This window comes from Lygodium microphyllum, chromosome 3 (genome assembly GCF_053477565.2).
Source record: "Lygodium microphyllum isolate KBCC chromosome 3, Lygodium_microphyllum_v1.1.10, whole genome shotgun sequence".
NCBI lineage: Eukaryota > Viridiplantae > Streptophyta > Polypodiopsida > Schizaeales > Lygodiaceae > Lygodium > Lygodium microphyllum.
This window is the reverse complement of record NC_141137.1, coordinates 180,847,258-180,872,590: the sequence shown is the minus strand read 5'-3', so window position 1 is coordinate 180,872,590 and position 25,333 is coordinate 180,847,258.

The window sequence follows — 25,333 nt, the reverse complement described above, 5'->3', positions numbered from 1 at the left end:
GTCCTATTACTCCGTCATCGACTACGCAAAAGCGGTACATCATTGTCGCAACTGACTACTTCACAAAGTGGTCAGAAGCACGTGCAACAAGGAAAGATGATGCTAAAGAAACTGCTAGTTTCCTTTTAGAGCAGATAATATGCCGGTTTGGTCCACCGAAAGAATTAGTGTCGGACCGCGGAACTCATTTCCTGAATAAGGTGATCAAAGGTTTGACAGAGTTGTGGAACATCAAGCATAACAAGACAACCCCATATAATCCGCAAGCCAATGGGCAAGTTGAGAGCACCAACAAGCAGCTTGTGGGCATCCTGTCCAAAATTGTGTCGGAAAAGAAACGGGATTGGGATAAAAAGTTATACGTGGCAGTGTGGGCTTATAATACGACTTTCAAACGAGCCACTGGCCATACCCCGTTCAAGTTAGTATATGGGGAGGAGTGTGTCTTGCCTCTAGAAATTGTGCTGCCGACTATTCGGTTTGCCATCAATCATTCTTTGAGCGATGAAGACGCTCTTTTTGAGCGCTTGACGACACTGGCACATTTAGATGAGCTTAAGCTGCAGAGCTTATTGCACCAAGAAGTGGCGAAGCGCCGAATGAAGAAGCTACACGACCTCAAAGCCAAGAAATACACCTTCAAGAAAGGACAGCTTGTTCTGTATTATGACGCACGACGTGAATTATTCCCAGGCAAGCTAGAACCCAAATGGGATGGGCCCTATAAGATCGTTAGAATAGGAAAGAATAAATCTACAGTGTTGTTAGCTGACCTTGAGGGGATAGAATTTAAAAATACGGTTAATCTTAATAAGATTAAACCTTATTATTTCTGATTGCACTAATGCTATGACTGCCTTGCAGGTCTAGGCACGATTGATCAAGCATCTGCAAGGAAATTGTGATAGAGGTTGATGGGTCGGCTGATCCCTTATTTAGAACACCCATATTTGGAACAGAGGTATCATCAGGGAAAGCTCATTTGGTGGAGCAAAGGATACAAGGTGATTGAGCAAGAAGGTGGGACATTCATTTGGGAAATCAAGGTCTTCTGCCATCATTGCCTACAACTTTTGACGAGCATCCCTGTTGAATTCAATGATGATGGAGGGATGGAGCCTACAGTCCACCCGTTGAATATGCTGAATTTCGATTACCATAATTACGAGTAGAGTTCAGGATGGCAGAATATGTAAACCCTTTATGGACGTACACCTTGTACTTTGATGGGGCGTCCAGGGGTGCATGCAAAAAAGGAAGTGTAGGAGTTGTCATCCGCAACCCCCGACGACGCATTGTCATGAAGTTAGCTGCTTATCTCGGGGCGAATTTTACCAATAATATGGCAGAATACAAAGCCCTGATCATGGGTTTGAATATTGCAAAGAAGGGTGGTATCTGCCAGTTGTTGGTGAAAGGGGACTCTCAGTTGGTTTTAAATCAACTCAATGGGACGTACATGGTGCGGAACCCGATCCTTTGTATGTACCATCACACTGCCATAGCCCTGCTAGACGAATTCAATAGAGTGTCTTTTCAGCTGATTCCACGGAATTGGAATCAGTTTGCCGATTCATTGGCTAATCTTGCGTATGAAGAGGACCTCTTCTTTAATTGTGGCCCTTGTCCCGATATATCTATTGATGGTGAGACAGGACCTAGTCGTTTGTGGGGTATGCTTTCTGAACATGCCCTCTTTGGCAGACGATGGTTGATTTGGGTTATGCAGAGGGTAAGCGAGACTCATCTGCCTTTATTATCTCGGACCCACAGACTGATTCGACGACATGTGATGCGAACACCTCTTGCAATATACGCAGGAGGGATAGGTCATAATCTACTGCACCTAGTTTAGGGCTACGAGCCTCTGTTCCCCTGGGAATAGTATGCTTTGATGTCTATCATGGTTGTTTCCAGGTGGATGTTCTGCATAGTATTGTTTGATTTCATTAGGCCAAGAGGGCCGATTCAGTTTTGTGGCAAAGTCATGTCTGATTTCATTAGGCCAAGAGGGCCATTTCCCTGTCTAGTGCGGGTGCGTTTAATTGGGTTTTTGTTTAGTGTTGTGCTGGACACGTTTCGCGGGTTGTGGAATTTTGTGGAGCCTGGAGGAGCCTTTGCTGCGATGGAAGCTTCTTGTGGCCACTCCAGGTGATATTTCTCCTTTACAAGTACCTTTCTTTCCTGTTATATGTGTATTTGTACTTGTTGAGGGGATACTTTTTGTTGGGGACCGGCGACCAAGGCATGAAGTCCCAGGTTTAGGCTACGTCTGTTTGAGGGAGGTCGGAGTAGTCATTGCCTCCTGTAAAGACATTGTTAGACATTGAAAGATCTGTTTTAGAAGGAAGCCCTAGTGGCTCTGTTCTGCTAGCCTGCTAGGCAGCCGTTCTAGGAGTTCTTGTTAGTAGTGAGGCAGTTAGAGAGGCCTGCCCGAGGATAATAATGATGATGCCAAGAAACCCTGAACATCCCAAACGATGAATATAAATACGAAGGTGTGTAAAAAGGGGTTCTAACCCCTATCAAAGAAGAGGAGAAAAGAAATGAAAATATATCAGCAGTTGATCATTGCCTTGCGAAGGCCTGGTAGGTTCCTGGGGACGAGTCAGACCCGGGGCCGATACCTTGTCTTCCTAGGGGTGGCTTCTTGCTGGAAAAATAATATCAAAACCAGGAAGGTTGGAGCGAAAATAAAAGTGAGCGTTAGAAAAGGATTAAGTGTCGCCTTGCGAGGGCCTGGTAGGTTCTTGGGTGCCGAGACAGGTCCTGAGACCGATGCCCTGTTCTCCTTGGGTCACTACGCTCAGCTCCCTCCTTTTTACATGCCCAAGTATGTTCATCTCATAAAAACCCTCAAAGAAGAGATATACTGAAAGAAAATATCCTTTGCTCAGGCTATAGGAGTCCTCGCCTTGTAGGAGCTCCTAGTTGCGTTGTCTTTAGTTGGTCAGTAGTTCAGACTACCACTTAGGGCAACTTCTTTGATAGGTTTTTTAGTTTGGCTGTGTTGGAGCAGTTGGTTAGTGACTCACTTCGGATCTTCTATTAGATGATGCTAGGCCTACTCCTTGTGGATGTCATGCCTTGGTTCTGTCTAGGGGTAGGGGGAGCATTGTGCTGAGTTTTATGATAATAATTGTTTTGTATCAGTTTGATGCTTCTTTGGTTGTTTATGTGCAGATATGTTCGTGGATTCGACGGGCTGAGTCGCCCTATCCCGTGGTCGCCAATGAGAGCGGAATTTAGGTGACGGGAAGTGCTTGAAAAGAGCTAAAAATTATGAATATCAAGGGAAAAATATTCACTGTCAAAGGCGGCGGCTCGATCTAGGACGATTTTAAGCGCCAAAGTGCTTTAACGGCGCCCGAGCGACACTTGGTGATTTTTCATAATTTTTCAGACAGTCGTGCGGGTTGACACAAGCTACTGGCCAATGCGGGATGCTAAGCCAGACGCCCAGGATTTTTCAGAGCTCGATTCCGAGTCCGGACGGGGAAATGGCCAACAAACCGGTCAAGATTTGAAGAGGTGGACAAAATTTGGCCAAAATGGGCAAGTGACCCTTGGGGCCCAAATTTAAATGTCACATGAAAAGTTTGGGAGAGATGGCATGACAAAAAAACGTGGAGGAAGCGTGGAGAAACTGCGCCCGAAATTTGCGCCATCATGTTGATCTTGCAATCTTCAGCCTGCACACAACCCCCCCGAGTGATCATTGGCAGTGAATCCCCTCCGTATGCTGATCATATCGCCGCCCTTCGCCCGTGGAATGATGGCCTGGTTTGAAATTTCTGATTCTAGTCTTTCTCTCTCCTCCCTCTCTCTCTTCTAAGAGGAAGATCATGTGGGAAGAAGGAGCAATGAAGAAAGAATGATGGAGACTTGTCCGGCATGGACCGGATTGCTACACGGGCTGAGAATGGTGATTTGGGATGTTGCTGGACATGAAGTGTTGTTGTTTTCCAAATCTACAGCCATGGACACAAAACCCGAAACACGCGTTTAAGCGGTAAACCAAAAAATTACAAAGAAAATTTAGTGTTTTATGCTTTTGATTGATGGAATGCCGTTCATATGGACTAAGATTTGATTATGTTGCTGATTCTTCTGAGTTCTTACTGTTTATAACCAGAAATTATGAAAAACATGCATTTCATGGCTTGAAATAATGTCAAGAAACCCGAAAACCATGAAAAATGGGGAAAAACAAGGGTTTTGGGCGTATAAATAGGGAAAACCGTCGATACACATCAACTAATCTTTCAATTTTGTTGCAAATGAACTAAGGGCCACAGCCCATAAACTGGTTTTCATTTTCAGCAATTTAAAAAATACAAGAAAATGGAAAAATGGCGGGAAAATGATAAAAACACCATGAGAAATGGGGGAAAAATACATTTGGGGCTACGAAAAATATAGAAAAATAGGATTTATGTTTGTTGATGTATGGCAAGGCTGGGGCATGAAGTTATGCTTCAGTTCAGCCTTGTTTATATGTTTTAGTGCGTGTTTCCTTCCTTTCTCCACATAAAATGGCAAGGAAACCCTAAAAGAAATGAATGCAATGATGCACTATCAACGAGGAAGGGTAGAGTTGTGGAAAAAATGGTTAAATGCCGCTGAGCATGAGGAATAATTTGCTGATTTTATATGCATTGCATCTAGGACGGAATAATAATGATAAGAATTAAAACCTAGTAGCACGAAGATCACTTCGGTGCTAGGTGTTGCAACGAAGCACAAAGCGGTTAGAAAGAAAAGCATGAAAGAGATGTTTTGCACTTGCACGCTGCTGGTTTTCAAAATGTTTGAGCACTAGGCATCCACCTCTTTGCATGATCATTTTTTGAGGAAATTAAAAGTATCAGAGTTAGCTCCTGGATATGCATAGCAATTGTTTTCAGTAGGCCCTTGACCCACCGTTGAGAGTGTGAGGTTCCTATGCTGTAGGCTAGTCGAGGGTTATAGGGGAAGTCAAGTAAGGACAATGGTACATTCCTGGATACGTTTATTTGGTACCTTGAGTGACGTTTGTGCGAAATGTCTAAATGTTGAGCGGCGCATCGAGGGGCCAATCCCCGAGGTGTAGGAGAGTCGCAGAGGGTTGACGGCATTCAGCCGTAGGAGGAACCCCATGTGTATGTGATTCGAGCCTTTTGGCTATGTGAAAGGGACTCCCTCTGAGGAGCAATATTGGGTTAGGATCAGTTGGACTACAACGTATTACAAACGCAATGTTTAGGAAGGCAGAGATTTTGATAGACGCTCCTGGCCGCGAGGCCGAGGGGTTGTCTTGTGCATAGTGACGAGGTCCGGCTAGTGCATGAGCCAGTGCCGGCCCGTTTTTAGGTCTATCACCTGAATCAACATACCAAACATCATCATGTGTTCCCTTTCCTGTAACAGCATTCAGCATATGCTACATAACAAACAGACGTTCATTTTTGTCTTCATTCTGTCGTGAAGATGATGCATAGTTTCCTTGCTGCAACTTACCACTGCGAATATCATCTTTTTTAGCATAACATTGGGTTGCAATATGACCTGTTTTCCATAGTAGTGACACACAGTACCATAGTTGTTAGAACCTCTATTTTGCCATCCACCTCTTCCTCTAAAGCTCCCCCTACCTCTAAAGTTATAATGACCTCTTGAAACCTGCATATCACCAAATTGTTGATTCAATCTGTTTTGCTGGTTGTCACTACCACATCCTGTACCATGGCCTCTTGAAGAGAACCTGCCACATCCCCTTCCTAAAGTGGAGTAGAAAGCTTGGAACTATTCACCACTTCTTTTAGATATCTCACTCTGCATGTTGATCTCTTCAGTGATCATAAGGGAGACCAACTCATCGAAATCTGGAAATGGCTTTCTGACATATACGGAAGTTACAAAAGACTTCCAAGCCTTTTCATTGTTAAGTCCACCCAAGGTAGACGACGCCAAATCATCATCATCGGGCATTGCATCAATTGCTGCCAAGGCATCTGCAATGCTCCTTACCTTCAGTGCATACTCATTGATAGACATCTTCCCTTTCTTCAATGTATTCAACTCTTGCTTGAGTTGAATCTTTCATGCCTTTGTATTTACGGAAAACATACTTTCAAGTATGGTCCAAGTTGCACACTAATTCTTAGCATTTCTGATATGTCCCAACATATTATTGTCAATTACTATAGACAGCCAATACATGACCTTTTTGCCTTTTGCATTTCATTCCTTCTGTGCCTTTGTCTCTTCTGCAGTTGGAGGATCACTCACCTCTGGCTTCTTTTCTTCACCTGACACAAACTCGTAGAGGCCTTTTCCAATAAGGAAGTTCGTGACACGGAACTTTCATGAAGGGTAGTTGTTCTTGTTGAGCTTCTCAATGATGGGGTTTCCACTGTTCTCTGCCATTATCACAAAACTAATACCAAACAGCAAGCAAATCTTCTGCAACCCTCGACCTGTAGTGCACAGCAATACACCAGAGAACCTTTTTAACTGTTTACTCAATAATACATGCAATCTACAACTAGTTTGCATATGAGCCTTCAGTTTATTCACTGAAACACCTTTGAACTTATAGATCTGAAATCTGTAACCTATGCACTTATTTACAGCAGACACAGCTAAAATTGCAGGGTATCCCGAATTGCTGTCTGCAACCTTACAGCTCTAAAACGGGGCCTGAAATGACCTCGGATGGCCAAAATAGCAGTGGAAAAGTCCTAAAGGATTAATCTACAAAATAGACAATGCTCTTCGCGCACACCAAATCTCACTGCAATCTGAGATTTTTGGTCTGCCTTGCTTCTGATGCCTCCACAAGCACTATCCAAGAGAAAGAGTGAAAGAATGGGAGAGCTTCTTACCCGTGGCTTGCTTGCTTGAACCTTGATTCTTCTCCTTCACTTCAGCCTTTGAAATTAGCCTCTCTCAGGGGCGTGGCTCTGATACCATGTCAAGAATTGCATGGTGGGGGGACTTGCTCAAGATACTACACTGAACACACATAGAATGCACAAGGAGAAGAAGCTCACTCAAGAGATAAGAAGAGAGATGGAGGCCAAAACATTTACTTGCTGGTTTTTTCTTCTTCTTCCACACCCTTTACAATGTACACAAAGTATAGATAAGATACAACATAAAGGAAAGTGGCCTACTAAGTCAAACAATGCATAACCGACTACACTAGTCGACTGGTGCTATAACTATGCCAGTTGTAAATAGGTGTAACAACCTGAATATAATAAATAATGAGTCAGTGGCCATGTGAGAGTTATAATGACTATGGATGTGATAAGTGTATACGTGTGGACCCATCTAACCAGGCGGTCCATCATTAATGTTCTCATGTGTTGAGCTTGTAATCTCAACAGCTTTAGGGACTAGCACCGGAACTAGCGTACTACTAGTCACCTATATTTAATCATGGAATGATCCCTAAATGCTATGAAAAAAGAGGGAAATAAAAATTTGTATCTTTTCAGCAATTACATCGTCGCATAACCTTCATTCTCCCCTCACCGTTTAGGTGTTGCTGCAGTGCATAGGTGTAAATGGTTGTTTTGTATCATTTTTATATGTAAAAAGCAATAAACACGTACTATAACACAAAGGACGAGGCCAAATTGAGGCTTAACTTCATGCTTTAACCTTGCCAAATATTCACGCACATAAATCTTATTTTTCCACATGTTTTGAGCACGAAAACTCCAATTTTCTCATTTTTTGGCTATTTTTCCTATTTATTATTCATGAAAAATAGGTATATTCTGATTTATTTATATTGGATTATTATTTTGAGTGAAATTTAACATTTTCTCTGATTTTGTCCCATTTGCACTCCTTCCTGCCAACTCAAAATCGAAAAAATCACTAATTTTCATTAGAAATGACATGTTACAGGTTTTAAAGTAATAATAATAACACTATATCATTACGGGTTATGCATTTCTATAGTTACAACCCTCAAACATGATGTAAACAAGGTTCAAACAAAAATTCATTGTATATGAACAACATTTGAACCATGAAACAACAAAAACAAGCAAATTTCTTCATTAAATTGGAGCATGTAACTGCGTATCTTGCATGTTGCAGGTTTTTTTATAATTATTTTGGGCAGCCCACAGACCAACCAGCAATCATTCTTCAGTGTTGAACCTCTTTCCTCAGTCTCCTCTTCATCTTGAAGCAATGCGACCACAGCCGCCCAGACAAATTCTTCAGCCCCTCTTCTTCTCAATTTCTTACACAAGAATTACCTCTATGTAGGAGAGAGAGGGAGGAGGGAGAAAGACTGGTTTTTTATCTCTTGACTCAGTGCATCATTCCTCGCGTGGTCTGGAGCAATTGGAGGCGTAGAGAATCTTCATCCCACAGCCAAGAGGGCTCCTCTCCATTCTTCTAATCAGAAAATGATGAGATTTGGGGGAAAAATGGGTTGCAAAAACTTGACCCCCCCCCCCCCAATGTTTCATATCGTGAGTTTTTCAAGCTCTTAATTAGAGCTTAAAGCTTTAAAGCTTAAAAAAATCAGTTATGGACTCAGGTTTCACATTGCGCGGAAGTGGATTTTTCAGTTTTGAGGGGGCAAACGACATCGGATTCGAGATGCGTCTAGATAGGTGGTTCCGTGACGTTGAAATCTACAAAGTTGGGCCCCGTCACACCCTTCTCGGCTTCTAGATGTAGTAGCTGCTTCACAACCACGAACCTTGCGATGATTAAATGGGGGATCGAACGACCTCGGAATTGAGATCTGACACTGCGTTGGATTCCTCGCGTTGTTTTGCATCTAGGAAAACTCTAGCTCGACCATCTGCCACCATCATTTGATTTCCATGAAAATAAGCACTAGCGCTTTAGGGACTTACCACTTAAAATCATATTGATTGCCACCGTTGCCTTCGAAGAAGTCTATTTTTTCCCTGAAACTCGTAATTTTTGGCTATTTTTAAGCACTTCTCGACATAAAACATCATTTGTCATTGCCGACCACGAGATAGGGCGACTCAACACATCGAATCCCACGAAAAGATCTTCACATAAACAACAAAAAGGATCATCAAGTTGATACAAAAATACACAACACAACACATCATAGCTCAGACCCTACCCCCTGAAAAAATCAAGGCATAAAATCCATGAGGAGTAGACCCAGCATAATCTAATAGAAGGCCCGAAGGTAGTCACCAACCAACTGCTGCAACATAGCCAAGTTAAAAAGAACTATCAAAGAGATTTCCCTAAGTGTTGGCTTGAACTACCTACCTAACTAAGGACAACTCAACTAGGAGCTTCTTCTAGGTGAGAACTCCTATAGCCTAAGCAAGAAATATTATATTTTAGCACATTTCTTCTTTTAGGCTTTTATTTTTCCATACTTGGGCGTGTAAAAAGGAGGGAGCTGAGAGTAGTGACCCAAGGAGAACAAGGCATCGGCCTCAGGTCCTGTCTCGGTATCCAAGAACCTACCAAGCCCTTGCAAGGTGACACTGAATCCTTTTCTAACGCTCACTTTTATTTTCACTCCAATCTTCTTTTATTTTCTTCTTTTATGGCAAGGTGTCACCCCAAGGAAGGGCAAGGTATCGGCCTCGGATCTTGTCTCATCCCCAAGAACCTACCAAGCCTTCGCAAGGCGATAAACAACAACTCAAGGATTTTTCTTGCTTTTCTATTGTTATAGGGATTTAACCCCTTTTTACACACCTCCGTACATTCATATATTGTCTTTCAAATCTTTAGGGTTTTATCTCTTTCCATCATTATTTTAGTAGGCTTCTCTAACTGCCTCACAACTAACAGGAACTCCTAGAACGACTGCCTAGGAGGTCAGCATAACACGGTCACTAGAACTACCTTCTAAAACAGGTCTTTCAATGCTTGACAATGCCTTGCAGGAGGCAAAGACTACTCAGACCTCCCCCAGACATATCGAACCTAAACTTGGGACTTCATGCCTCGATTTCCAGTCCCCAATAAGAAAGAAAACCCTCATCCACACATATATCATTAATTGCTTAAGGGAAAAACTCGAAAAGGGAACGAAACCACTTAGAATGGCCACAAGAAGCTCCTTTGTAGCAAAGGCTCCCTCTAGCGACTTCGTCAACCTATGTGGTGCAATCATTAAAACAACAAAGCATTAAACGTACCTGCACCAAATAGATATAGGGCCCTCTTGGCCTGAAGAAATAGCACTTTTCACTACAAACTAACTGGCCCTCTTGGCCTAAAGAGATAGATTATTGAACCCCCAAAACAACTGGCCCTCTTTGCCTAAAATGGATAGTTCATTCTAATCCATGCAATATATGATCTCCTTGGCATATATAGCACATCCTATCAGACTAATCAACATACCAAGGATAGCATAAAATAGGAGGATTAGCCTCATGCTCCTCATGTGAGTCAGCTTAAAGCTTGATCTACGCTCTTTGTAGATCCACTAGTCCAAGCCTTTCTATTGATATCTCAGTAATAATGGCCATCTCTTCTTGGGTACTATGAGCTGAATGAATGACATCATTAGGTTGATATATCTCATCCCCTTGGTTGTCATTCAAACGGATCACTTGTCCCAACTTTCCAGTAACTCCTTCTACAGGGAGAATCATGGATTTATGATCATTCAACTCTTCTCTAATTGGACCATTACATATGTCAATGATACAATCCAAACTAGATAGAGCTTCAATCTTGGACCCATCATGTAGATGCATCTCAGGGCGGTAGTCCCTATTGTCAGATGTCACATTATGGCCTTTAGTCATATCCTCTTGGGAACCCATCAAAGCATGTCCACATGCAATTCCTAGCCCTTCATCTAACACACCAATAGCATTTTTAGGGGTTTTGGGCCTCCAAACCCATCTCATATTCCTTTTCATATTCTTAGACTGCCTCATCTACCCACATTGGTCCAATGGACTCACTGTGGATTTATCACCATTACCAAATGGCCTCATAGCCTTATGGCTTCTATTTAGTATAGGTGGAGCTTTGGCATGCCGCATCTTCTCTACACGAGATGTCTTCCCTTTCCTTTGTCCACTTTGCAAACTGCTTAGCCATAGGAACCATGCTTTTACTAAAATGAATAGCATATACTTGAAAGCATGATTCATCTATAAATTGGAATTGTCTCTCAAGAGCCTTATTAGGAGCACAACTAGAACCACTAATAGAATGCTCATCCAAGAGTTTGTAGACCTAATGGTTCTATCAATTTCACCGTCACAACTACCTCTCATGGAAGTGTTGCAAGCCTTGATGGGACTTAATGGGCTTGGAATCTTTTTATCCCCAGAGGGTATATTATCCCTACTATTGCCATTTTCTGCTTGGAGATTTTGGCTACCAAGGTTCCTCTCATAGGCTGCCACGGTATCAACAAGTGAGCTGTCTCCTTGTAGAAATGGTTGGAAGCTAGGATGCACTTGTATTGAGCAGGGAAAACTCCAAAAGTTTTCCCAACATCTCTGAATATGTCCCTCATAATCAATGGCATGCATCTTTGCTTTCCTTAACAACTTAGGATTCCGCAATCCCACTTGGATTTGCATGTTAATCTCTAAGCCACTCAAAAAGATCTGACATAGCACATCACCTGGCAATGCAGTAGCTCTTCTTGGCCAAAGCCTCAGAATATCATCAAAGGCTCTAACATATTCTTTAACAAAAGGAGAGGACTCTTACCTAATATGCATCAGCTGCCCTAAAACTTTGGTCATAGGCACCTTCTTTTCATATTCATGTAAAAATCGATTGCTCAACTCCTCAAAGGATTTAATAGACCCCCTTGGGAGGATCCAGTACCATTTTCTAGCCTCTCCCTTTAGGGTACTTGAGAATACGAGCATCCGATGAATGTCATTGAACCCACTTGCAAGGCAAGTTAGGTTGTATTCTCGTAAATGCACCATCGGATCCTCATTAACCAGCCCATGAAACACTGGGAGATCCTTATAAGGAGGAGGGCATTTAGTCCTTTCCTTCGGGATCAGAACTCGAGCATTAAAATCCTCATATTCATGACCTAACTCTAGTGTCTTGGGGTCTCCAACCTCTTCCATTTCCACCTTTACTAGTTTAGGAAGGTTAATATCATCCTTGCTATCCCTTTCTGCCAACTCATAGAGTGGTCTAGGAAGTCCTATGCTATGCACTAAGGAGTCTACTCCATCACTTGATGTTGGTGTTTTAGTAATTGTATCCTCATTTGCTATTGTTTCTCTAGAATCGGAGGTAGGTCCTAATAGAACCTTCCTTTCTGATAAGGGTTTTCCACATATGTAGATATCATCCAATGCTTTATGGATCTGCAAAATTGCGCTTTGGAACCCAATTGCATCAAGCCCTAGCATCAGAGGTATCTCCTGCTCATACGCATATATTACTTTGACTAATGGCATCATGGTCTTTTCCTTCAAAAACTTATCACTTTTGAGGATCACAAACGATTGTGCCATCCTAACATCGCTTTTGCTCCCTAATCTTTCCTCTAGCTCCCATGAACTATCTCTCACAATTACTCCATGGGTATTTCCCCATAGTGACCCAAACTCTAGCATGGTGCTAGTTTTAGGGCAAAGGGTAAAGTAATTGGTCACATTTCTAGCCAAATATCCCACTAAACCATTTAGAATGGACAAGGTATCTTTAGGGTTATGGGGATTCCTTGGTTTCATCATCATGCTCATGGCTGAAACTTTACTCTACCTATTTTAGCATCCACCGCTTCAAGGCGGCTATCAACTATATAATAAAGCTAACATGTCCCTTATAAGACCAAGATTCAGAAACCACCACTTATAGGTAGTTCCCGGTAGGTGCATCACTGATGGGACCTAAAATGGGTGGGCACTGGCTATGGCACTAGTCAGACCTCATGCATATGATAGACAATCCCAACACACGGCCTCATGGGCCAGGAGCATGTAAAACTCACTTTGCACTAAATGCTTATGACGATTTTGCGTTTGTATCCAATATGTAGTCCAACGTTCACCTTCCCTTCTCCTCAGAGGGAGATCCCATAACATATAGGCATAATGTAGTGTAATAGGGAAGCACCTCTCGCATGGCTGATTGTTGCGGCTCCACTACGACTTTCCTACATCTCGAGGATTGGCCCCAAGATGCATCACTAACACATATGATATTCGCACAAACTCCACTCTTTCATAATTCAGTGTTCCAGGAGATTTTGATTTACCTCACAAAACTTTCCCCAACGGAAACACCCGTCTAATCCTATAGCTTAGGTTTCATGTCCTCTCAGCGTTGGTCAAAGTTTATCAATCATTTGTAATGCATTTTGGGAGATACCACGTGGCATGCTTGATGCAAGGTATATGACGATTGTGCACAACTATTTCATGATAATAAAAAAACCAGCCATGTGAGGTGTGGTGTAATGAAAGAGACCTAACTGTCCTAACTAAGGGGAAGGAGAGAGAGAAGGATTGTAGGAGAAGAGGGAGAGGAGAGAGAAAAGCAAGAAGAAGAGAGAGAAAGAGGGAAAAGGGAAGAAGAAGAGGAAGAAGAAGAAGAAGCCATGGAAGCTTGAGAAGGTGAAAAGAGAGTTTCTTGATAATTTCTGTGATACCTCAAAATACCCTCTTACACCTTATATACCGTCAGTGTGACTGTTATGTTCCCATGATCCTCGTTCATTACAAACCATCCCGTCTCATAAAGTTTTTGTCTAAAAAACAAGGGATGTGGTCATGGACTGTAAAGGTATACTGTAGGAAATTAGCCATAACTTTGTGTGAGAAACTCCGAATGGGACAGTTGAGGTGTCATTACAAAGCACATGAGATGTACTTTCAGGCCATGTGGCTGGGGCAGGGCTGCATTTAGGTCAGGACCAAAACTGTTGCAAAATAGAGGGCTGTCCAGGAATTACTAGTGTGTTGTCCCAGATGGTATGGCTGGAGAAAAACAGCCATAACTTCCTCTAGGGAACTCCAATTGGGGCAAATAAGGTGTTGGCACGGAGCCCTTGAGGTGTACTTTCAGTCCATGTATGGAGGATGGGACTCAAAATGGACTAGGACCAAAACTGATGCAAAATAGGTGGCTATCCAGATGTAAATTGCAGCCCAATACAGGTGTCATGGTTAAGTTCTGGCCAATACGGCCTCCTTGAGGTGTGGAAGTTCATCCAAAATAGATGCTGGGTGCCAAGAGGCTTCCTTTATTGGTGGGCCTTGTTATTTGATCAGGTATTCATGTATGGAATGGGTGCGGAGTTGCTTTTCACGTTGCCCAATGACCGCTTCAGGAATATACTAGATAAGGCCCTCCTCATCTATGGGTGGTAGCTCCTCTACATGATCTTTGGGAGTGCCAATGAAAGGTTTCAATTGGCTCACATGGAAGACATCATGGATCTTAGTAGTGGGAGGGAATTGGAGACGGTAAGCCAAGTCCCCGACCTTCTTAATGATTTTGTAGGGCCCATAGTAACAGTATGCCAACTTGTTGCAAGAACCGTCCTTTAGTGTAGCATAACGGGACTTGGGGACCTTGAGGAGTACCAATTCACCCTCTTGAAAGTCAAGGGGTCTTCTTTTTGCATTAGCATGGAGCTTCATGTGCTCTTGGGCCCTTTTGAGGTTTACCTTACATTGTTGAAGTAAAGCTTGCATGTGGCCAACTCTTCTTTTCCAAGGGGGTTGAGCTTTTCATTGAAGATCACGGTAGGCAGGGACACCTGATAACGATACAATGTTTCAAAGGGAGAGACTCCAATGCTCGAATGAGTGGATTTGTTGTAAGAAATCTCAGCCAAGTGTAGCCATACATCCCAAGAATTCTGCACGTCATGATAAAAATGTCGCAAATATGTTTCAAGACACTTATTGACTCTCTCACTCTGCCCATCCGTTTGGGGATGATAGGCTGTAGACGGAGCCAATTTGGTCCCCATGGAGCTAAAAATGGTCTGCCAAAACTGACTCATAAATTTGGTGTCCTGGTCATGTACTATGATGTGGGGCAAGCCATGCAACTTAAAAACATGCTCCATAAATTGAGTGGCAACTTGAGATGCTGTAAACTGGGATTTTGTAGGGATGAAATGGGCTGCTTTAGTGAGTCGGTCAACTACCACATATATGCTATCCCAACCCTTCTTGGTTGTAGGTAAACTAGTGATGAAATCCATGGTAATGTGGGTCCATTTTCCTTTGGGGATAGGTAAGGGATGCAACAATCCACTCGGTTTAAGAGTGCTATCTTTATTTTGTTGACAAGGCACACATCTAGACATAAAGTTTTTAACATCCCGCCATAGGCCTTTCCAATTGAAGCTTTTTGAAACTTGGTCATATATTTTGAAGACCCCTAAGTGGCCAGCAATCGGTGAAGAATGCATCTCTTCAAGGATCCTTTGGGTGAAAGGAGAGGCATGGGGAATCACAATATGGCCATGGATCCAAATGAGGCCATTGTGGAGCTGATATTGGGAGTTGCCATCCATGACACCTTGCTGTAATTTCTAGAAAAGAGGGCTGAATTTAGCATCAAGAAAGTATGCCTCTTGGAGCTCTTCAATCCAATCATGGTGGAGTTCAATGATGGATGAAACCTTGCATGCCCACATGCGAGAGAGTGCATCAGCCACTACATTGTCCTTGTCACGGGTGTGGGTAATCTCAAAGTCATAGTTTTGTAGGGTAGCCACCCATCTACATTGTTTCGGAGTGAGGTTGGGCTAAGTCAAGAAGTATTTGAGCACATAGTGGTCACTTTTCACCTTAAATCTGCTGCCATACAAGTAGTGATGCCACTTTTTGATAGCATGAATGACTGCCAACATCTCCTAATCATAGACATGCAACTCTCTCTCTTTATCATCCAAATTTCGGCTCTCAAATGCTACTACCCAGTATTCTTGTAGCAAGACAACACCAATACCTCGTCCACTAGCATCACACTAGATGGTAAAATCCTTTGAAAAGTTGGGGCATACGAGGATGGGGGTTGAAGTGAGCAAGTCTTTCAGCTGTTGAGAACTGCAGTCAGCCAATTCATCCCATAGGAAAGCCTCTTTTTTCAGCCTGTTTATTAACGCGGCTGCAATTGTGGCATAATGGTGAATAAATCTCTGATAAAAAGAGGAGAGGCCAAGAAAATCACGCAAGGAGGTAGTGGTAGTGGGGGTGGGCCACTCCCGGACACATTGCACTTTCTTAGGATCAGCTTAGATGCCTTTTTCACTAACAATGTGTCCCAAGTACTGAACCTCTGTTTGCATGAAGACACACTTGCTTTCTTTGGCAAATAACCAGTGCTATCTTAGTATATCAAAAATTTGCCTGACATGCTTTATATGCTCACGCAGTGACTTGCTGTAAATGAGTATATCATCAAAGAATACCAACACAAACTGGAAAAGCCATGGCTGCAATATTTTGTTCATTAAGCTCTGAAATGTGGCAGGTGCATTAGTGAACCCAAATGGCATGACAAGGAAATGGTAATAGTCCGAAAGGCTGTTTTGCCTTCATCACCCACCCTCATTCTGATTTGGTGGTAATCAGATCACAAATCAACCTTGGTAAAGTAGCATGCTCCCTTGAGTTCATCAAGCAAGTCATCAATTCGAGGGATGGGGTATCTATTTTTGACGGTGATCTTATTGAGATCACGGTAGTCAATGCACAACCAGAAGGATCCGTCCTTTTTCTTAACCAATAGAACCTGAGAGGCATAAGGGGAAGAGTTAGGCTCTATGAATCCCATTTTAGTGAGCTCCTTGACTTGCTTTGCTACTTCATCTCTCTCACATTTGGAGAGTCGATATGGGGGTTTATTGATGGGCTTGGCATGGGGCTCCAAGTCAATCGGGTGATCCATCAATCTCTGAGGGGGAAGGGTAGTGGGGGGCTGAAATAGGTCCTCATATTTAGCCAAAAGTGCTTTTAGTGCTGCATTTTGCTTCCCCAAGTTGTGTTGGTTATCATTATCCTTATGCAAATGCAAGACAAAGATTTGGGAGCATTTCTTGAATTCCTTTTTAAGTTGTCTTGATGTTATAAGTTGAAAATATGCAATTTCTTTGATTCCCTCCAAGTGTACAAGCTGCCCATGCATTACAAATTCCATATACACCTGAGAGAAGTCATAGAGATTTTTCCCACTGCTGAAGCCAATCACATCCCAAAACAACATCCATAAGGCCCATATCAAGGGTAATTAAGTCCACCTTTGCTGTGTAATTTTTGGTCAGTATAAAAGACACTTGTGTGCATACATGGGAGCTCACTTCCTCATTTTCATTGGCCACTTGAACTTAAAGAGGTTGCTGTAATTCAGTGGGAACACATGTCAAACGGCCAAGAGTCGATTTATTCACAAAACTGTGCATGCTGCCACTATCTATGAGGATGTATACACTCTTGCCATCAATGTTACCATGTACTCATAGGGTGTTCGAGCTCCTAGAGCCAGTCCATGCATCCATGGAGATCGAGCAAGCTAATATAGTGGTGAATGAGGGGTGCCAAGGGTCATTCCCAAGCATGTCATCAATGGGGCAACCACCGCGGTCAAAAGGGAACCCGTCCGGTGAGTCATAAAACTGATCGGTATCAAGATCCTCTTCATATTCAACATTTTTAGCAAGTGTCATCATAGAAGAGTTGCCATGAAAGTCCTCTTCTAACTTGTCACTATCTTCTAGCACATACATGCTGTTAAACTTGACAATGGCGTTCTTAAACGGGCATTTGGATGCATGATCAGTCGTGTACTTATCCCTGCATTTAAAGCACAAGCCTTTGGCTTTTCTATCCTTGATAACTTCAGGAGGAATGAATTTTTGACCGTTAGGACTGAAGCCATTCCTTGTCTTATTTTCAGCATACTTTGGGTCACTTTTGGAGGGTGGTGTTGTCCCAAAACTGCCATATTTCCTTTCAGCATTAAAAGTGGGGTAAGTAGGGATTTTGGGGTTGCCATTCCCTGCATTGTTGCTATGATAATTATTAGCATATGGGGGTTACCTGATAGGGTATCTTTGTTGTCGTGTAATGGGCTGCATGCCCTCATTGGGATGGTATTTCTGACCATAACGTTCAACCAATTCTATGGTTGCAAATAGGGTGGTTGGCTTTTGAGCCATTACATCAGCTGAGAGATGTGCATCTAGCCCATAAATGTATTTATGCAATTTGGCCTCATACTGACTGCCTCAATATACATGGATAGGTTCATAAATTGGTTGGTGTACTCCTTCACAGTGAGATTTCGTTGATCAAACTGATACCATTGCCTAGCCAAGCATTCTTTTTCCACCGGGGAGACAAAAACTTGGATCATATGCATCTTAAACTCTTCCCAATCATGAAACTGCTGATTTTCTCTTTGAACGAATCTCCATCATGTGTGGGAAAAACCTTCTAAATGAAGGGAGGCAAAAATAATATTTGCCTCATCGGTACAGGGGTAGATGAGAAAATAGGCTTCCAATTTAGAGGTCCATTCCTCTAGTTTAGGTGGGGATGAGGACTGCCCATTGAATTTAGTAAACACAATCTTGTCACGCAGCTCATTTGGGCCTTGTTGCCCATGAATGCCATGTGCTACATGCTGCCCATACATGCCTTGTTGTCCAATCCCCGGCTGTCCAAAATTTCCATGGGGGCCATGCTGCCCTTGCATTACATGAGGACCAAATTGCCCATTAGGACCTTGCTGTCCAAAGTGTCCATGTTGCCCATTACGATATGCATGCTGCCCATTGCCATATGCATGCTGCCCATTGCCATGTGTATGCTGCCCATGTATTCCATGCATTCCATGCTGCCCAAGATTTGCATTGAAGCCATTCCCCTGAGTGTGCAAATAGCTTTCGTTACGGGGAAGTTGGGGTGCCAAGGATGCTTGAAGGATTCGTAACGGGGGAGGGAAGGAGGGGCTCATCATGTTGGGTGGAAGGATCACCCGTCTCATAAGTGCTATGGGGAATGCCATGGGTACCACCGAGACCTTGTGGGCTACGCCCGGTCTCCAAGGGGGGACGTCGGTTAGCCTCACGGGGAGGTACATACTCCTTGGGTCGATCCGAGGGGGGGGGGCAATGGCACGGATGAGGGAACCCATTGCACTGTATGAGTAAGTTCATCTTGGCCATCATCTCAGAATGACGGTGATCTTGGCGGGTTTCCATCTCCCTGTGGCGTTGCTCCATCTCTCGATGTCGTTCAGCATGATGAGTCTCATGTTGGCATAAGGTTTGGTTGAGCAAAGATAAGCGGTCTATCTCGGGGGCACCCTCTTCAAACATGTCTTCACGATCCTCCTGGGCTGAGCTAGGATCATTCATTGAGGCACGGGAGTCCCTTATTTCACGCTGAAAGTCCTCCTGGGCCTTTGCTTTATCCTTGCGGCCTGCCATCCCAAGTGCAGTCCACCAGACCCCTTGTTACAAAAATGACGATATCTTGAGCTAGAAAGCTCCGATTGCCAAAATTTTTGATTCAAATGAAAGCCCTTAATCCATTCTATGAGGCTATGTAAAAATATCTATGACAGTAAATGATCAAGGCTTTGTTGTAATCACTTTTTGTGGGCTGACTGTGTAGGGTTGTTGCCTGTCCCACAGCACCTCTGGGCACAAAACTGAGTGTATCTCCTGAACCGTAGGGCGGAATGGGGAGGTTTTTAGTTCAGATCAAAGGGGAGGAGCCTTGTTCAAATCAAGCTATAAAGCACACACTCAGTCACTCAAGAAGGCTTTGCTGTAATCAACTTTTGGGGGCTGACTGTGTAGGACTGCTGCCTATCCCACAGTACCTCTGAGCACAAAACTGAGCGTATCTCCCAAAGCGTAGGGCGGAATGGGAAGGTTTTTAGTTCAGATCAAAGGGGAGGATTCCCTCTTCAAATCAAGCTATGGATCCCACACTCAGTCACACAAGAAGGCTTTGCTGTAATCAACTTTTACGGGCTAACTGTGTAGGACTGCTGCCTATCTCCCAAACCGTAGGGCGGAATGGGGAGGTTTTTAGTTTAGATCGAAGGGGAGGATGCCCTCTTCAAATAAATCTATAGAGCTTGCACTCAGTCACACAAGAAGGCTTTGTTGTAATCAACTTTTGCATGCTGACTGTCTGTAATACCTTGTAAAGACTCCCTCAAGGAGCATACCTTATCCTAATGGTGAGGGTCTTATCCCAAACTTCGAGGGCCTCAATGGTGGCTCTCAATGCCACATAGAGCCATACATCCTTTGCATCCGTAGTTCATTATTGAGACCCTTTTCCATAATTGCATACCTTGTCCTTCTTGCATGCATCCACCATACATTACCAAGTGGTTCATGACATTACTAATGTATATAGGGGCTATAGACTCAAATGATTAGGGATCGGGCTATTCCATCAAATGTACTACACCTACAATAATTCTTGGGCTCCGAATCACTGGGAGGTGGGCAAAGTCCCCCCCAGGTATTGTGCACCCCTTAACGACTGCTTTGATTTTTCAGAGCACACGGATGTGTCTGAGGTTTCACCGCTATTAGGAGAGACATCAATGGGTTCCTTGGTGGATGGACTTAATGCTTTATTCCTCAGCTCTCCAATGCTCTTGATCTCGATGTTCTTGGGGTCCACAACTACCTGTAACTGCCGTTGTTATTTTCTTTAATTTCTCTTCTTTTTCTTAGGCAATCAAGGTGTATCCCTTGAAGACTGCTGACCTTGAACTAGGTCAGTGCGTCGATGTGCTTGGCTGGGCCTCGGCATTCTCTTTCTCTAGTGTGTCCTCATGGGGCATAGTCGTGGCCTACTAAATAGCCTTGCAAGGTTGTGAGGGTACAACTGCCTCTCTTTTTGGAGAGTCTAGCTCTTCAGCCAATTCCCTTCTATTTAACTCCTCCAACCTAGGCTTTAGGTACTTTGGAAGTGCTGGAGTTGTCAAGGATTCTGGTTGCGGCACCTCCTCCACAGGTGAACTGCTAAGAATACGTTCCACAAGGGGCATTGTGACTGCTGTGATCCCTGATTGGAAGTAGTAGTAGCTATTTTAGTGGACTTTCTACTATTGGTGGATTGCGGTGTCAAGTCCCTAGGGTGATCCGAAGTGGTTATGTCTTTTTTTGCCCTTTGAGCATTCATCCGTGTAGATCGAGCATGAGTTGATCTAGTCACATTAGGTTGCACAAGCATATTCTTGGGCCGAGAGCTATGGATGGTGTCATGTCCCACCTCTTGGATATTTGGAATCTTAGATGGAGATAGACATTGGGATTGAGCAGCTACACTTGATGACTGTTGTTGTGCTTCCTGTGCCCGTTTAGGGAAAGAGGGTGTAGAAGATCTAGGACTCTTAGGTGGACTTGGCGCTGGCTGAATGATTTGCTCGAGGCTATTAGACGATTGTGCCATTTTCATTGTTGAGGAATCAGCCTTCTCACGAGCATCGTTGTGCCTCTAGTGCTCATTATCCTCTTGGGGAATCAAAGGCTCCTTGGGCACTAATGACTTTTGTGTATCCTCAACGATTACATCTGATATCTGCTTGTCAAGTACACTAGGCTGAGGATCTACCCTCTGATTAGTCCCGTTTGGTTTCTTGATTTCGACCGTGAGGGTCTCGTCCACTCCAATGTTTTTGACTCAAGACTTGGTCTTTTGTTTAGATCTCCTCCTACGCTTCTGTGCTCTTGATACAATGTGGCCTTCAATTGATAGAGGAGGTTTAGCAGGGGGTTTTGGCACCCAAATCCATTGGTTACCTGCATAATACCTCTGAGCACGTAGCAACACTTTGGATATCCATCGCGGTGTTGTGTTGACCCTCCATCGATGCCTTCATCTATAAGGCTTGAGCTTCTTTCGGGGTCTTCTACAATATTTGAGAGTCCAAAGCCCATCCTTGGCATTATCTCCTAAACTTCTTATTTCAGACATGGCATCAACTCTTCCAACAAGTCCTTGCTCTCGTTAGTAGGCTTGACTGTTATGTCAACATCTTCCTTACCTTTCCCTCGAGGTTCGATGAGATCACCCTTGCTAAAGGTTGTGACTATTCTCACTCACGATAGTGTCAGGTGTATCCTCTGTGGTGCATAGTCGGCCTCACACTTGGTCGCCCTTTTAAAGGGTCTTCCTAGGAGGGTTTCCTTCTCGCAATTAGAATTATTTGGAGGAACATGAAATAGGATAGACAAGCTTTCAGTTTCAATTGTCGCAAGGATTTTGCACTTTTCTATGAGTGCTTGTGGGTGTCCCTCATAAGGGCTAAGAGTTGCATTAGTCGGTGTAAGCTCTGGTTGTCCTATTAGGGTCCATGCTTTATAGGTCAAGATATTAAAATCTGCTCCTTCATCAATCAGAGCATCGATAGTGTGCTTTCCTTTTGCGGTGAGTTTGACCCCAAGATAAGCAAGTGGTACTAAGTCTTTATCTTCTGGGTCTTGGATTATCAATTTAAGTCTTCTAAGAAATGTCCTTAGGTCCCCAACTGGACGACCAGATGTGGATTCTGCGCGTTGATGTCATGGATCACCTGTGCAGTCCTGTTCAAGGTGCATCTATCGTTAGGACTGTCATATCTAGTCATCCTCACAGTTGTAGCTTGATGTTGTTGATTTTCGCTTTGACTAGATGCAGTCCGAATGTAACACGTATGTGTTTTTGCAGTGTGGCCTTTTTGCCCTTGTTGGCTAGATTTGCCCATTGAGGTTCTATGTTTGTCTCTATTCGGGTATGGGCTTTTGGTTGCTCTTTTGCAAGTGAGAATCCATGCTCGTGTAGAGCCATTACTACACTAGGGTGTAATTTGGAGGACCTATCATGGCGCACGTTTTCTCTCCAACCTACTTGGGGGAGGTGCAGAGGGGGCAGAGCCCCCCTCCATGGGGGTCCGCCGGGGGGGGGCAGTCCCCTCGGTCTGTAAGGCCATTATGGTAAATGCCATACATGATTTGAAAGACCATTTATAGCCAAATTTTGAACTACTTGCTCTAAGTTTCAGATTGATCTATGATACGTTTCGGCTCTATATGGTCTCTCGATGTCAGTCTCAGGATCTACATGTTAAAATTTGGAAAAATCCAAATTTGGCCCAATAGGTTTGAATTGTAGGGGCCAAATACCTAAATCAGTCGGCCGAGTAGAAGGGGCTGAATGTGACTGGTCCAAATGTCAAATTTGGCCAGTCCAAGTCTGGTTGTCCGAGGGCTGAGTGGCCGAGTGGGCCGAGGACTGAGGGCCGAGTCAGGTGGGCTGAGTCAAGTGGGCTGAGTGGTGAATTCGGCCGGGCCAAATCTCAACTTGGCCTAGTGGGGTTGGGCCGAGTCGGTAGGGCCAAGGGCTGAATTTCAAAGTTGGTTCGAATGGTCGATTTGGATGGGACGAGCGGTGGGTGTCTGAGTTGAGTGGTCTGAGTCAGGTGGTCCGGGCCGAGGGTCAATTCTGGGACTCGGTCCAGAATCGTTGTCACTCAGACGGTCTGAATGCGGCGCGATTTTGACTGGCGCAACGATAAATCACCCGAATCACACGATTCAGGTCACGGCCTATCACACACACCTCTAGATCAAAGCTATGGATGGAGGGGAAGAGTTGCATATACGTGGAATGGCCAATAAACTCCAAAATGCAAATCACCAAACAAATCAAACCCTCATTCCTTGTTATGACAATAGAAGCCCTAATGCTTGTTTTTCTTCTTTTTCTTTGTTTTTTCCTATCCTAATGCATACAAATCACAAAACAATCACCTACACTAATCCAAAATGCTTTTCCAAATCCAAAAACCAAAAATCTACTTGCTAAGGAAATCGAATACCTCTTCAAACGCCCTCACTTCCTATCTATCTACCTCAAAAATCGGTTCGGGGAAAATGCTTACTTCGATGCTCAATTCGAAGTGCACAATTGCTCAAGGCTTGAATCCGCTGGTCCTAGCCAACAGAACCAAAATGTGGGAGCTTTTGCTCAACCGCCAAGATCCACTAATGACTTATTACTTCAAGTGTTCCAAGCTGAACACTAATGGCTACCTCTCACATAGCCAATGCGCTATCCATATCTACGGGGTGTAGTGAGCTTACCTCCATGCCGATCGAGTTACCTCCTCTCTTGCACACTCCGGCAGCTCCACATGCAAGTTTCAAGCAAGCTCCATCCTCAAGCTCCACGCTCCAAGCTCCATAGCGAGCAAGACAAGAGAAGAGAAGAGAAGAAGAAGAAGAGAGGAGAAGATGGAGAGCTTCTCCTCCTCGGTCCCTCACCCTCACACACTCACTCCCTCACACTCTCACACTCCCTCTCTCAAGCACAAGGCTCAAGCAAGCAAGAAGAAGAAGAAGAAGAAGAAGAAGAAGAAGAAGAAGAAGAAGGGACCCACTTTTGGCCACACATAAGAATGAGCTTCTTATTCACTTTTCAACTTTATATACAAAACCCTAAATCCCTTTTGAGCGGTCATCCCCTTATCCCCTTTTTTTACATGGCCGACCATGGCCTAGGCCCTTTTTCCCATTGTCCTTCTATCTTCCTAGCTTCCTTTCCACCGCCCATCTACATTTACAAATTGCACGGGGTGCCCAACGCTCCTTAAATTAAATGATGATGTGCTTGCACTCTTTTACAAAAGTATTGACTTGCGCTTTTCCTTGTGCGCCTTTTCCCTTATTTAGGACTTTTCTGCGCTTCTTGTGTTTCTAGATTTTTCTTGGTATGCCTTCATCTTTCGTTTAATTTTGCCTTGGCCTTTGTCTTCTTCTGCTTTAGCTTTTCCAGATTTTCCACATTGTTCATCTGATGGTTAACAACCTCCACAATTGAACTCAAGTGGGATGATGATGATCTTTTAGGAAAAGTTGGCAAGGACAGCCATGGCCATAGGCGAGGTGTCATCTAGACTAGTAAGGGTAGAAATCAAAACGGGGGACTTGGTGTCATCTATGGTCTCCTCCTCCCTTAGGTGCTTCTCACCCTTTGATTTGAGGAGGACGAGCTTGGTTGAAAGGCTGGTGGCATAGCTAGACTTCTTGGGGGGTGAGGTGGTGGGGGTTCTTTCTTAGCAGGTTGTTGGGTAGCAAGACAAGATGGCTAATCATCCCTTTTGAGGAGTTTGTCTTTGCCACTCTAGAGGGCAAGCTGCTCCTCTTTTTTGAGTCACTTGGTCTTCGATACTCTCCATGGATCTAACATGGCTCTTGTCTTAGGATGAGAGATTAGGACTTGGATGTGTCTATAGTTGATGTGGAAAGTTGGTGAAAAGGGTGAACAAGAATGGGTAGGGGAAAGAGAAGGATAAACTATTTTACACATATCACCTTGATGGTTTTAATGGTGAAGTG